The sequence below is a fragment of the Amblyraja radiata genome, chromosome 35, assembly GCF_010909765.2.
Source record: "Amblyraja radiata isolate CabotCenter1 chromosome 35, sAmbRad1.1.pri, whole genome shotgun sequence".
Classification (NCBI taxonomy): domain Eukaryota; kingdom Metazoa; phylum Chordata; class Chondrichthyes; order Rajiformes; family Rajidae; genus Amblyraja; species Amblyraja radiata.
The window spans coordinates 12151030-12166592 of NC_045990.1; positions in this window are offsets into that span (position 1 = coordinate 12151030).

Genomic DNA, 15563 nt, shown 5'->3' on the forward strand with positions numbered 1-15563 from the left:
CTCCAAAGACGTACAGGTTTGTAGGTTAATTGGCTTGGTAAATGTAAAAATTGTCCCGAGTGTGTGTAGGATAGTGTTAATGTATGGGGATCGCTGGTCTGCACAGACTCGGTGGGCTGAAGGGCCTGTTTCCACACTGTATCTCTAAACTAAACTAAACTAAACTAGAGGGCATAGGTTTAAAGTGAGAGGGTCAAAGTTTAAAGGGGGTATAAAGGAGATGATGGTCAGCATGGACTCAATGGGCCGAAGGGCCTGTTTGAATGCTGCATCTCTCAAACTAAATGAATGAAATGGTGCCTGGCCTAAAACTGCTGCAGGATAGTGCGTGCAGAGAGAGCTCACCTCCATTGCAATTCCAGCATCAGTACTGTTGCATGCTTTGTCCTTGAAGCTTTGAATCTTCTTTACAATGTCTGGGAGCGGAGCCTGCGTGTCCTTCTTCCGTGTTAGAGGAAACAAAACATGGAACAATTGTAAGATTTGTACAAAACTTTGAAAATGATAAGGAAGATGGGTGTCACGGTGGCGCAGCGGTAGAGTTGCTGCCTCACAGCGCCAGAGACCCAGGTTCAATCCTGACTGCGGGTGCTGTCTGTACAGAGTTTGTACGTTCCCCCCGTGACTTGCGTGGGTTTTCTACGAAATCTTCGATTTCCACCCACACTCCATAGACGTACAGGTTTGCAGGTTAATTGGTTTGGTATAAATGTAAATTGTCCCTAGTGTGTGTAGGACAGTGCTGGGGATCGCTGGTTGGCGAGGACTTGGTGGGCTGAAGGGCCTGTTTCCACACTGTATCTCCAAATTAAACACTGTATCTAAAATTAAAGGTCTGATGTAAATTGACAGCTGTGGAGAGAACACTGATGTTGTGTGTGTGTGGGAAGGAACTGCAGATGCTGGTTTAAACCAAAGGTAGACACTAAATGCTGGAGTAACTCAGCGGGACAGGCAGCATCTCTGGAGAGAAAGAATGGGTGACGATTCGGGCCTCGACCCATCACCTATTCCTTCTCTCCAGAGATGCTGCCTGTCCCGCTGAGTTACTCCAGCATTTTGTGTCGAACACTGAAGTTGGTTCACTTCTCCTTCCCGTGAAGTTGAAGGATGTTATGGACACTTGGCCGATTAAATGTGGTAGAGAATGAAATGTTGCCTCTGTGTAAAGATCCTGCAGGATAGGGTGTCACCTCACCTTGTCCGGTCCTCCTGCAACAGATCTGTTGCATGCTTTCTCCTTGAAGCTTCGGGTCTCGATTACGATATCTAGGATCACAGCCGCGTCTATCTGATGTTTTGAGGGAAAGGATACATGTAAGAGGTTTAGACAGAGGATTAGCAGCGAGTCCATGGATAGGTAGAAGGAGGTGTCTGAGAGTTGTCACGTGGCCCGACCAGAAATGTCAGGAGGAAGGGTCTCAACCCGAGTTACTCCAGCTGGTTGTGTCTATAGACCGAGGATTTTCAATTCATTCCCTTTTGCCGGCCCTGGCATCGGTTTTGCCCGTGCCCACCTTTATCGGCCAGATACATTTGGGCAGTGTGGTGGCGTGGTGGTAGACTCATGGAAACAGGCCCTTCGGCCCAACTTGCCCACCGGCCAACATGTCCCAGCTACACTAGTCTCACCTGCCCGTGTTTGGTCCATATTCCTCCAAACCTGTCCTATCCATGTTACTGTCCAACTGTTTCTTAAACGTTGGGATAGTCCCAGCCTCAACTCCCTCCTCTGGCAGCTTGTTCCATACACCCACCACCCTCTGTGTGAAAAAGTTACCCCTCAGATTCCCATTAAATCGTTTCCCCTTCACCTTGAACTATGTCCTCTGGTCCTCGATTCCCCTACTCTGGGCAACAGTGTCTGTGCATCCACCCGATCTATTCCTCTCATGACTTTGTACACAAACTAGTCACAGTGGAGTTGCTGCCTCACAGCGACAGAGATCCAGGTTCGATCCTGACTACGGGTGCTGTCTGTGCAGAGATTGTGCCTTCTCCCCGTGACCGAGTGGGTTTTCTCCGGGCGCTCCGGTTTCTTCCCACACTCCAAAGACGTGCAGGTTTGAAGGTTAATTGGCTTCTGTAACTTATCCCTAGCGTGTAGGATGGAACGAGTGCATGGGTGATTGTTGGTCTGCCTGGACTCAGTGGGCCGAAGGACCTGTTTCCACAATATATCTCTAAAGTAAACTATGCTAAACAAGGCAAACAATGTGTTAATCACTTCCTTTCTCCCCGTGACCGGCACCCATGCTGCAGAAGGTGGCATTGGTGGTGTTTGCATTACAGCACAGGTCAGACGCTACTCCTAAAGGTTCAGTACAGCGGTGAGCCTCACAGCCCCAGAGATCCAGGTTCGATCCTGAGCTTGGGCGCTGTCTGTGCGGAGTTTGCACGTTGTCCCGGTGACCGCGTGGATTTTCCCCGGTCTGCTCCTCACATCCCAAAGACGTGCGGGTTTGTAGGTCAATTGGCCCCCAGTGTGTAGGGAATGGATGAGAAAGTAGGATAACATAGAACTAGTGTGTGAACGAGTGATCGATGGTCAGCACGGACTCGGTGGGCCGAAGGGCCAGTTTCCAGGCTGCATCTCTGAACTAAACTAAACTAAACTAAAAGGAAGATGAGGGTAGATGCACAAAGTAGGGGAAGCTCTTTATATTCTGGGCAGAGAACCAGATGCTCAAAGCACAATGTGCTGGAAGTACTCAGTAGGTCAGGCAGCATCTGTGGAAGGAATGGATAAATGACGTTTCAGGCTGGGACCCTTCTTCAGACTGGGAGCAGAGAAGATGCTTCAGTCTGAAGAAGCGTCCTGGCCCGAAATGTCACCTGTCCATTCCCTCCACAGATGCTGCCTGACCCGCTGAGTTCCTCCAGCACTTTGTTTTTTTTCTCCAAATTCCAGCAAATGCAATTCCTTGGCTGCTGCTCAATTGGACTGAGAATCAGTGAATTGGTCAGTTGGCATAACAAGAAGCATGTGTATGTATTCAGGAGAGAGTTGGAGTTAGCTCTTAGAGCTAACTGAATCAGGGGATAAGGGTGAAAAAGCAGGAACTGGGTACTGATTCTGGATGATCAGCAATGATCATATTGAATGGCAGTGCTGGCTCGAAGGGCCGAATGGCCTACTCCCGTACCTATTGTCTATGTTTCTATGCGTATCGGCGGAGTGAGCCTTGAGACCGTGAGGAGTGAGTACTGACGGGAGGGAGATCAAATGTTGAGGCCGACTGCAACAGGATTCCTTGCACAGCCTCCACTCTAACGGTGGGGACAGATGCTGGGGCTGAGGGAGGGAAGGATGGGAGCTGGAGAGGTGGTGGGAGAATCGTGGCCATGTTCTCACCTGATCGGGAGCTTTGGTAGATTGTTCTGTGGTGGCATTAATGGTTCCATAGCTGACAGTCGTTTCATCTGGAGAACAAAGAAAGCATTTTGGATTTAGACTGGGGATGGGATCATTCCCCAGGGCACAGACAGAGTGGTGAGGGTGGCAGTGGTAGGGGTGGCACAGTGGTTGGGGTGACAGAGTGACAGAGTGACAGGGGGCACAGTAACACAGTGGCATGGTGGTAAGAGTGGCACAGTGGCTGGGGTGGCACAGTGACAGGGGGCACAGTAACACAGTGGCATAGTGACAGGGGGCACAGTGGCTGGGGTGGCACAGTGACAGGGGGCACAGTAACACAGTGGCATAGTGACAGGGGGCACAGTAACACAGTGGCTGGGGGCATAGTGACAGGGGGCATAGTGACAGGGGGCACAGTGGCTGGGGTGGCACAGTGACACAGTGGCATGGTGGGCATGACTGCCAGTGGTCGGAACCAGCTGTGCCACAGTGCTGCCCCTAAAGTTTGAAATTCCGATGTTAGACCAACCTCCCCTTGGATATCATGAACGATGGTGGCACGGTGGCGCAACGGTAGAGTTGCTGCCTCACAGCGCCAGAGACCCGTGTTCCATCCTGACTACATGTGCTGTCTGTACGGAGTTTGCACGTTCTCCATGTGACCTGCGTGGGTTTTCTCCGGGAGCTCCGGTTTCCTCCCACACTCCAATGACGTGCAGGTTTGTGGGTTAATTGGCTTCAGTAAAATTGTAAATTGTCCCTAGTGTGTGTAGGATAGTGTTAGTGTGCGGGGATCGCTGGTCGGCACAATGTAGCTGTGGTAAAGTTGGTGTAGGATTGCACTAGTGTATGAGTGACCGCTGGTCGGTGGGGACTCGATGGGCCGAAGGGCCCGTTTCCATGCTGTATCTCCACACCCTGTTGTAAAGGGTGGTTGGGGGGGGGGGGGGGGGGGAGCATGGTAGAAGCCGAGGCACATTTGTCCCGGAGGTCACGCATCATACTTACCAGGAGGGGAGACGGCTATGAGGTTTAGTTCTATTTTAATGTCGTTCAAAGGGCCAGATACCATGATGCGGCAACAGTATACTCCCTTATCCTTCTTCTCCAGGTCCTTTATGGTCAGGGACACATTGCCCTTCCGTAAATCTCCACGCAGTTCATATTTGAAGCTTAATTCAAGAGGGATCGTGCTTGTCGCCTCAAATTGGAAAAGCTCGTTGGAGCAGCCCGACCAAGGGCATTTCCCTCGACCCCAGCAGGTTGTGTACAGTACACTACTGCTGTACGTGCAGGGGAGAGTGACTGTAGACCCCAGTACTCCACTGATCTGTGACTCCTCTGTAAAACAGAAGCGACAGACATTCCCTTCAGTTCAGTTAGAATCACAGAGTCATTACATTACATTGACTTCTCCAATTTCAGGTAGTCCTTGCTTTCTCCCTCCTTCCCCTCCCCTTCCTAGCTCTCCCACAGCCCACTGTCTCTGCCTCCACCTTTCTTCTTCCTGCCCTCCACCAAATCAGTCTGAAGAAGGGTCTCGACCCGAAACGTCACCTATTCCTTCGCTCCACAGATGCTGACTCACCCGCTGAGTTTCTCCAGCATTTTGTGTCTACATTACATTAAGTGGTTTTCACTGTAATCGAGGTTGAGTGGTGCCATCTGCATTGTGTAGTTTTACTCAAGGGCAAGCTGGGTGGATGAGCAGGTCCTCTCCCAGCAAGAAAGAAAGAACACAATACACAACCGAAATTAAACATAACACACAAAACATCCACCACAGTGGGACCAGCACTTCCTGCTGTGATGGAAGGCACAAGCATTCAGTCAGTCAGTCTTCCTCGTTCTGTGGACCCGTGGTCGGGGCCCTGAACCCTCCGCAGTCACCACTACGCACGGCTCGATGTACAGTCCCTCTCGCCGGGACGATGGAAACTCCGACGTCGGGACGGATCGGGAACACCCCGCAGCTCGGAATTCCTGAATCGGCCGTATCCCACCGGAGACGGCGGCTTCGCGATGCCAAGTCCACAGGCCCAGCGATCGGGGCACCTCTTCAGGTGATCCTCGGCGAAGGCCGCAGGCAGCTCCACGATGGTAAAGTCCGTGCCGAGATGGCTCAGGTATGATGGGAAGATAATTGAGATGTGTTTTTTCATCAATTTATCTAATGTACAGTAAACCCTTGTTATAATGAACCGCGGGGGGATGATTGAATGTCTGCTATTGCCGGTTGTACACTATAACAGAGTAAGGGATTACAGAGTGTAGGAAGGAACTGCAGGCGCTGGTTTAAACCGAAGACAGACAAAAAAAGCTGGAGTAACTTAGCGGGTCAGGCAGCATCTCTGGAGAGAAGGAATGGGTGACGTTTCGTGTCGAGACCCTTCTTCAGATTATTATAAGTAGTAGCGGTCTTTGCGGAAGGCAGACATGGGGGGAGATGGGAAGATGTGGCGAGTGGTGGGGTCACGTTGGAGGTGGCGGAAATGGCGGAGGATTATGTGTTGTATTTGCCGGCTGGTGTGGTGAAAGGTGAGGACCAGAGGGACTATGCCCTTGTTGCGAGTGCGGGGATGGGGAGAGAGGGCAGTGTTGCGGGGTATGGATGAGACCCTGGTGTGAGCTTCATTCCCTGAAGAACGAGGACATTTCCGATGCCCTGGTATGGAATGTCTCATGGAGTTGTGTGTAGGTGCAGGAGGTGGCCCCAAAGCAGTCGTCAATGTAACGGAGATAGAGGTTGGGGATGGGACCCTGGTACGTATTGAACAAGGATTGTTCAACGTACCCGACAAAGAGGCAGGCGTAGCTGGGGCCCATGCGTGTGCCCATAGCTACGCCTTGTGTTTGGAGGAAATGGGAGGAGTCAAACATAAAGTTGTTGAGGGTGAGGACCAACTCCGTTAGGCGGAGGAGAGTGTCAGTGGCTGGGTATAGGTTGCTCCTCTGGTCGAGGAAGAACCGGAGGGCTTTGAGGCCATCCTGGTGGGGGATGGAGGTGTAGAGTGACTGGACATCCATGGTGAAGATGAGGGGGTGAGGGCCTAGAGAGTGGAATGCGTGGAGGCTGCGGAGAGTGTCTGAGGTGTCTAGAACATAGGTGGGAAGGGATTTGACCAAGGGGGATAGTATGGAGTCAAGGTATGTGGAGATGAGTTCGGTGGGGCACGAACAGGCAGAGACAATGGGTCTGCCGGGCACCAGGCCACCATATCTAGCACCATCACCAACTTCATCAATTCCCACACCCTGCCCGACCAAGCTTCCAACCTCATCGTTCCCCAGCCCCGCACGGCCCGTTTTTACCTTCTCCCCAAAATCCACAAACACGGCTCTCCCAGCAGACCCATTGTCTCTGCCTGTTCGTGCCCCAAAGATACGCTGAGGGAGGGACACCAATGCAGTAGATAGTAGCTCAGGACTCTAGTTGGCAGTTGGATGGTTCAGTTGCCTGATAACAGCTGGGAAGAAACGGTCCCTGAATCTGGAGGTGTGGGTTTTGGCACTTCTGTACCCAGACTCAATGGGGAATTGGTCCTGGAGTCTGGATGAGTTGATGGCACCGGCCTGTTGGTGGTGGTCGGGGGAGAGGCGAGGATCGGTAGAGTTGATGGTCGCGGCCCGTGGGCGGCCGTAGTGCGGGTTGGGGTCGGCGCTGGTGGCGGGCACGGTATGGAAGTGGCCGGGGAGGCGGTCAGGGCCAGCGGCGGCAGCACGAACCAGGGGCGGTGTAGGTAGCCGGTAGATCAGTCTGCTGTAACCAAAACCCGTTATAAAGAAGGCCGTTACAATGAGGGCTTGCTGTATTTGTGAGGAAGGACTGTTATGTTAATTTAAAATGATTTAATTCAATCCCAGAATGTTCATCATAGTTTGGCGTCGAGGAAGGTTAGCACAGATGTTGGGACAAACATTCAACTCACCAGATTGAAGAATGTGTTCAATCCAAATGATCGAATAGAAAATAACTGAAAAAATAAATTGATAGTTTAGATCCAACCTGAACAGTTCACAAACGATAGATTTAAAGTATTTTTATATTAAATTTAACAAAAGAAGATACCCAAGGGCGGCCCAGTGGTGCAGCGGTAGAGTTGCTGCCTCACAGAGCCAGAGACCCAGGTTCGATCCTGACTATGGGTGCTGCCTGTACGGAGTTTGTACGTTCTCCCCGTGACCGCGAGTTTTCTCCAAGATCTTCGGTTTCCTCCCACAGTCCAAAGATGTACGGGTTTGTAGGATAATTGGCATGGTATAAATGTAAAATTGTCCCCAGTGTGTGTAAGGTATTGCTGATGTACGGGGATCGCTGGTTGGTGTGGACTCGGTGGGCCGAAGAGCCTTTTTCCACGCTCTATCTCTAAACTAAACTAACAGCCTAACCAACAAGATCTAGGCCAAAGATTCAGTAATTTTAGACTTTGGAGGCACAGCACGGAAATAGGCCCTTCGGCCCACCGAGTCCGTGCCGACCAGTGATCCTCACATACTGGCTCTATCCGACATATACCAGGGACAATTATAATTTTTTACCAAAGCCAATTAACCTACAAACCCGCACGTCCTTGGAGTGTGGGAGGAAACCGGAGCACCCGGGGAAAACCCACATGGTCACAGGGAGGAAGGTACAAACTCCGTACAGACAGCACCCATAGTCAGGATGGAACCCAGGTCTCTGGCGCTGTGAGGCAGCAACTCTACCGCTGCGCCACCATGCTGCTCGTAGTTGGTGGGTTGGAGAGCAATAAGGTAGAGGTAGATAGAGAGATACAGCACTGAAACAGGCCCTTCGGTACACTGAGTCCATGCTGACTGACCTAAAGGAGCGTCCTTTAATTCTGAGGCTGTGACCTCAAAGTAGCTCTTTCTTCCCAATAACCCTTTCTGGCTTAAGTCCTCCCTCCACCACCTCCAGTTTAAATTCCATTTGGAATATTTTGGAGGAGCAAGAAACCAAAACCAAGAACAAGACCTCTCGTCCCAGACTCTCCCACTAGTGGAAACATCCTCTCCAAATCCACTCTATCCAAGCCTTTCACTGTTCCGTATGTTTCAATGAGGTCTCCCCTCACCCTTCGAAACTCCAGTGATCCTTCTAAACTACGTTCCTACCTATCCGTCCTATAGAGGTGCGTTAAAACGAGAGTTCACTGTATTTTCTCACAGAGGCTATTTCACAACCGTCACCATGTTTACATCTTACAACACTTCAAAGATTGCATCAAAGGAGGAAATCCACACAGCGCTTGTTGCAACATTATCGTGTGAACAAGACACTGAGCAAAATGAGCTGACCAGTCTCACGCTCGCTCGATGCAACACAAAGCCTATCCATCATGCCTTATCTTTGTAGAATGATTCTTATCACGAGAGAAAATATTATAGAGGAAACAATGCTCAAATTAGATTAGTGTATTGTGTAAGTTATTATTGCAATGAAATTCATCAGTGCTACAACTCATAGAAACATAGAAATTAGGTGCAGGAGTAGGCCATTCGGCCCTTCGAGCCAGCACCGCCATTCAATATCATCATGGCTGATCATCCAAATTCAGTACTCCGTTCTGGCTTTTTCCCTCATACCCCTTGATTCTGTTAGCTCTAAGAGCTAAATCTAACTCTCTCTTGAAAACATCCAGTGAATTGGCCTCCACTGACTTCTGTGCCAGAGAATTCCACATATTCACAACTCACTGGGTGAAAAGGTTTGTGGTGGGGGTGTGGGTGTGGGGATGGGGGTGTGTGAGTGTGAGTTGTTGTGGGGGTGGGGGTGTGGGTGTGGGGATGGCGGTGTGTGAGTGTGAGTTGTTGTGGGGGTGTGGGTGTGGGTGGGAGTGTGGGTGTGGGTGTGGTTGTGGTGGGGTGGGATGGGGGGGGGGTGGGGTTGGTCCCACCCCCCCAAGGGTGGTGATAACGTGCTTTGGGAAACCTGGAGGACTGTTTCTCCGGGACTATTTTTCGATGGGGCAGGGATATGTGGATGGTGCCGTGCATTGAGGGATGGGTGGGGAAGCAGCTGACTCACCGTGAAGCAGGCGTCCACTCTCCCTCCGCATCCTCCCCGGCGGCTCCGGCTCCGGCTCTGGATCACCGCGGACCTGCTGGTGGTTGAGAAGAATTTCAGCAAATCCCATCCCACGGCGATGCCCAGCGCCGACACAGCAAAGGTGACGGGGAGGGGGGCGGCGTGGATACGGCCTTCAATGTGGCCCGGCTACACTGTGGTGGCTCTCCGTGACTACACGGTGGCACAGCGGGTAGAGTCACCACCTCACAGCGCCACAGACCCGGGTTCAATCCCCACCTCAGGTGACCGCGTGGGTTTTCTCCGGGTGCTCCGGTTTCCTCCCACATCCCAAAGACGTACAAGTTTGTAAGTTAATTGGCCCCCTGTAAATTGTACCCTCGTGGATGAGAAAATGGGATTATATGGAATTAGTGTGAACGGGTGATCGATGGTCGGCGTGGACTCGGTGGGCCGAACGGCCTGTTTCTGTGCTGTATCTCTAAACTAAACTAAACAATCTTTCTATCTCAACTCCATTCTCCCGCCTTCTCCCCATAACCTTTGACACTCGTACCAATCAACAACCTATCAATCTCCACTTAAAAAATACCCAATGTCTTGGCCTCCACAGCCGTCTGTGGCAAAGAATTCCACAGATTCACCACCGTCTGACTCAAGAAATTCCTCCTCATCTCCTTCCAAAAGGAATGTCCTTTAATTCTGAGGCTGTGACCTCTAGTCCTAGACTCTCCCACTAGTGGAAACATCCTCTCCTCATCCACTATATCCAGACCTTTCACTATTCGGTAAGTTTCAAGCGGTCCACCCTCGTCCTTCTAAAGTCTTGACCAGCGCTATGTTAATGCAAGTTCAGTATCAGTGAATCTATCAGAATTGTATGTGGTGCTTTCACCCAAAGCTTGCAGTGCAAACTGACACACACAGGGATGTAATGCTGAGGCTCTATAAGGTGCTGGCAAGGTGGCATTTGGAGTATTGTGAGCAATTTTGGGCACCATATCTGAGGAAGGATGTGCTGGCTCTGGAGAGGGTCCAGAGGAGGTTTACAAGAATGATCCCAGGAGTGAGTAGGTTAACCTATGATGAGCATTTGACGGCACTGGGCCTGTACTCGCTGGAGTTTAGAAGAATGAGGGGACGACCTCATTGAAACCGAATAGTGAAAGGCTTGGATATTGTGGATGTGGAGAGGATGTTTCCACTAGAAGGAGAGTCTAGGACTAGAGGTCATAGCCTCAGAATTAAAGGACGTTCCTTTAGGAAGGAGATGAGGAGGAATTTCTTTAGTCAGAGGTTTCAAAGGTCGTTTATTGTCACATGTACCAATTAAGGTACAGTGATATGCAAATCACCATACAGCCATATGGGGAAAAAAGCAACAAGACACACAACTACATAAAAGTTAACATAAACATCCACCACAGCAGATTCCACACATTCCCCACTGTGATGGAAGGCAATAAAGTTTCATCTTCTTTCTCTTTATTCACCTGTCCTGTCCCGTTGAGTTACTCCAGCATTTTCTCTCAATTTCCACTCCCACAATCCAGCATCCAGGACATTCTTTTGGTAGTGAGATGAGGAGGAATTTCTTTAGTTAGAGGGTGGTGAATCTGTGGAATTCATTGCCATAAAAGGCTGTGGAGGTCAAGTCAGTGGATATTTTTAAGGCAGAGATAGATAGATTCTTGATTAGTGTGGATGTAGAGGTCATGGGGAGAAGGCAGGAGAATGGGGTTAGCAGAGAGAGATAGATCAGCCATGATTGAATGGCGGAGTAGACTTGATGGGCCGAATGGCCTAATTCTGCTCCTATCATTTATGACATGGGACAAATTTCACATCTCCTCTAAACTGTGCCCCTCTCATCGTAAAGCTCTGCCCTCCAGCCCTTGTCATTTCCACCCTGGGGAGAAAGCTTCTGACTGTCTACCCTATCTATGTGTAGGAAGGAGCTGCAGATGCTGGTTTAAACCGAAGATAGACACATAATGCTGGAGTAACTCAGCGGGACAGGCAGCATCTCTGTAGAGAGGGAATGGGTGACGTTTCGGGTCGCTGCCTGTCCCGCTGAGTCACTCCAGCTTTTTGGGTCTATCTTCAGTGTAAAGCATCATCTGCATTTCCTTCCTCCATTCTGGTAAACCTCCTCTGCACCCTCTCCAACGCCTCCACATTCACCCTGTAATGGGGGTGACCAGAACTGCACGCAATACTCCAAATGCAGCCTGAACGAGGTACTGTGAAGCTACAAAGTGTTAAAGAGACGTGTTTCTGATTGCCAGCGTTGGTTTACCCTGCTGTCTGATGTTTTAACATGGCATTTGAGTCCCAATCTGACTCATCTTCCCGGGGTCCTGTTGCATGCACTTCAACCCATCCAGTGTCTGAGAACGTCGCTGGCTTCCAGGATCAAGATTAAGCTAGTGCCATACAGTCATTGAGCCATACAGCACAGAAACAGGCCCTTCGGCCCAACTTGGCCATGCTAACCGAGATGCCCTAACTATGTTTCAGAAAGAACTGCAGATGCTGTAAAAAATCGAAGGTAGACAAAAATGCTGGAGGAACTCAGCAGGTGAGGCAACACCTCTGCAGAAAAGGAATAGGTAACGTTTTGGGTCAGAAGCCTTCAAACTGTTGAGTAACTCAGTTTATTAGGCAGTAACTTCTACAAATATTTATATCTACAAATATTTATAAGATTATAAGAATATAAATGAGACAGGAGCAGAGTTAGGCCATTCGGCCCATCAATTCAATCTATCTCTCCTTCCTAACCCCATTCTCCTCCCTTCTCCCCATAACCTCTGACACACGTACCAATCACGACGCAGTCCTTCCTTCCCCTCCCTTCCCTCACCCACTGGCTTGGTTAATTGGATTGGTACAATTGTAAAATGTTCCCAGTGTGTGTAGGATAGTGTTCATGTACGGGGATTGCTGGTCGGCGCCGGCTCGGTGGGCCAAAGGGCCTCTTTCCATAATGTATCTCCAAAGTAAACTAAAATATGGACTTCCCTCTGAGTGAAAAAGTTGCCCTGAAGTCCCTATTGGATCACTCCCCTCACCTTAAGCCGACACACTCTAGTTTTAAAATCCTATACCCTGGGAAAAAGAATGTTACCGTTCAATTTATTCATACCCCTCATGATCTTGTACACCTCAATAAGGTCACCACATCCCCCTACGCTTTAATGAACAAAGTCCCAGCCTATCCAACCTCTCCCTGTATCTCAAGCCCGCAAGTCCAGGTACAGTAACACCCTGGTGAATCTCGTCTTCACCCTTTCCAACTTAATGACATTTTTCCCGTAGCTGGGTGACCACAAATACACACAGCACTCCTCGAGTGGCCTCAGGGGCAATTTTTTCTCTCAGAGGGTAATCGGTACCTGGAGCTTAGATTAGTTTAGTTTTGAGATACAGCATGAAAACACACCCTTCAGCCCACCAAGTCCATGCCGTCCAGCTATACTAACCCTGCACATAGGGTTGTCAACTTTCTCACTCCAAGATAAGGGACAAAAGGTCAAAATACGGGACCCATTCCCGACGGCAATTCGTTGACCGACTCAGCCGTGGCTGAGTGAATGATGAGTTGGCCTGGGTGCTGGACTGTACACAAAGCCCAGCCGGCGGGCCAGCTGAGGAGTTTTGGCCCGGGCCGCACCAAAAGTCCAGCACCCCATCCAACACATGAACCGATGATCGGCCATCGGTGGTGTCGGCGGTAAGCGAAGGTCCGAAGGTCGGACAGCTGGCCGGGCTGCCGACCGACGGGGCCACGGGCGAGGCGCTGCTGCTGCTGCTGCTGCACTCCATGGGCTGCACTACGTCGGGACGGGTGAGGCGGGGCCGGACACAGCGCTCCGACCCGACAGTCCCCTCGACCCGAGTAGTAGCGGTCAAATACGGGACAAGGGCGGTCCCGTACGGGACAAACCAATTTAGCCCAATATACGGGATGTCCCGGCTAAAACGGGATAGTTGGCAATCCCACCTGCACACGAACGCTATCCTACATACTTGGGACAATTTACAATAATACCAAGCCATTTTAACCTACAAACCTGTACATTTTTGGGGTGAACTGAAGTAGATATAAATATGACATTCACAAGACATTTGGACAGATATACTGTATAGTTAAACACAAAGAAACATATTCTGATCCTATTTTAATAGACTAAACTGACCTATTGAGTTACTCCAGCACTTTGTGTCTATCTAAACCAAATTATATTACAGTATCTATGTTTCCAGTTCTATTTTTCCTGCAAAACTGGATTGTGTCACTGCATTCTGTCATTATGTGGGAAATAAGAATGGCCCAGGTCGGCAACAGTTAACAAAGCAGGTTTACTGGATGTAGAAACCCCCAACATCAGTCTGAAGAAGTGTCTCGACCCGAAACGTCACCCATTCCTTCTCTCCAGAGATGCTGCCTCACCGCTGAATTACTCCGGCTATTTTGACTACCTTCGATTTTTCCAGCATCTGCAGTTCTTTCTTAAACAAGGAACTGAAAATACTGGTTTATACCAAAGATAGACACAAAGTGCTGGAGTAGCTCATCAGGTCAGGCAGCATCTCTGGAGAACGTGGATAGGTGACGTTTCGGGTCGGGACCCTTCTTCAGACTGATCCCAATCATTCAAACCAAAACATTTACTTGTCAGTCTCACCCCATCAAAGATATTCCCTTCATTCCTCTCACCCCTCTGCCCGATTTCTTGGCGACTAACTTGGTTTCCGCCACTCCCCAGCTCTGAAGCTGGCCCTGAAACTTGAAGTGTGTAGGAAGGAACTGTAGATGCTGATTTAAACCGTAGATAGGCACAAAATGCTGGGGTAACTCAGCGGGACAGGCAGCATCTCTGGAGAAAAGGAATAGGTGACGTTTCTGGTCGAGACCCATCTTCAGACCCTGAAGCATGATCTCTGTTTCTCTCTCCATGGAGTCTGCCTGACCTGCTGTGTGTTTCCACCATGTCATAGAGTGATACAGCATGGAAACAGGCCCTTCGGCCCAACGCCCATACCGACCAATATGCCCCATCTACACTAGTCCCACTTGCCTGCGCTTTGTCCATATCCCTCCAAACCTGTCCTATCCATGTACCTGTCCAAATGTTTCTTAAACGTTGCCATAGTCCCTGCCTCTGGCAGCTTGTTTCACACACACACCACCCTTTGTGTGAAAAAGTTAACCCCTCAGGTTCCTATTAAATCTTTTCCCCCCTCACCTTAAACCCATGTCCTCTGGTCCTCGATTCACCTACTCTGGGCAAGAGACTCTGTGCATCTATCCAATCTATTCCTCTCATGATTTTATACACCTCTATAAGATCACCCCTCATCCTCCTGCACTTCAAAGAATAGAGTCCCAGCCTGCTCAACCTCTCCCTATAGCTCACACCCTCTAGTCCTAGCAACATCCTTGTAAATCTTCACTGCGCCATTTCCAGCTTGACAACATTGTTCCTGTAACACGGTGACCAGAACTGAACACAGCACTCTAAATGCGGCCTCACCAACGTCTTGTACAACTGCAATATGGCCTCCCAACTTCCATGCTCAATGCCCTGATGGATAAAGGCCAATGAACCAAAAGGCTTTTTGACCACCCTATCTACGTGACGCCACTTTCAAGGAACTATGTACCAGTAGCACGCCTGTCAAACAGTTTAAAGACGGGTCTCAACCCGAAACATCACCCATCCGTCTCTCCATAGATGCTGCCTGCCCTGCTGAGTTACTCCAGCATTTTGTGTCTACCTGCACTACCAGTCCCCCCTGCTCTACACCCTCCCCAGATCCCCACTGTTCACTGTGCAGCTTCTGCCCATGTTAGTGCTCTGGGTTTATGCTGGAATTTAGTTTTTAACTGTGGTCAGATCAAGAAATTCAGCATCACCGGTCGAACAAAACATTGTCACTTATTGAGCGAGTTACCTCAGTGATATCAACTTGAAGCTTTATGGATGGTACACACTACAACGAAAGAGGCGACGGGTGCTTTCAGCTTCCAGAAGCTTCCGACGACGACGTCTTCTCGTTACTTCTGCGGTGGGGTGGGAGTGCAGCTTCTAGATGCTTATAGAATGATCGAGAAGCGGCACAAGTGTGATGGGACGATATCTGTCGAGCAAGACTGCTCTGCTGTGG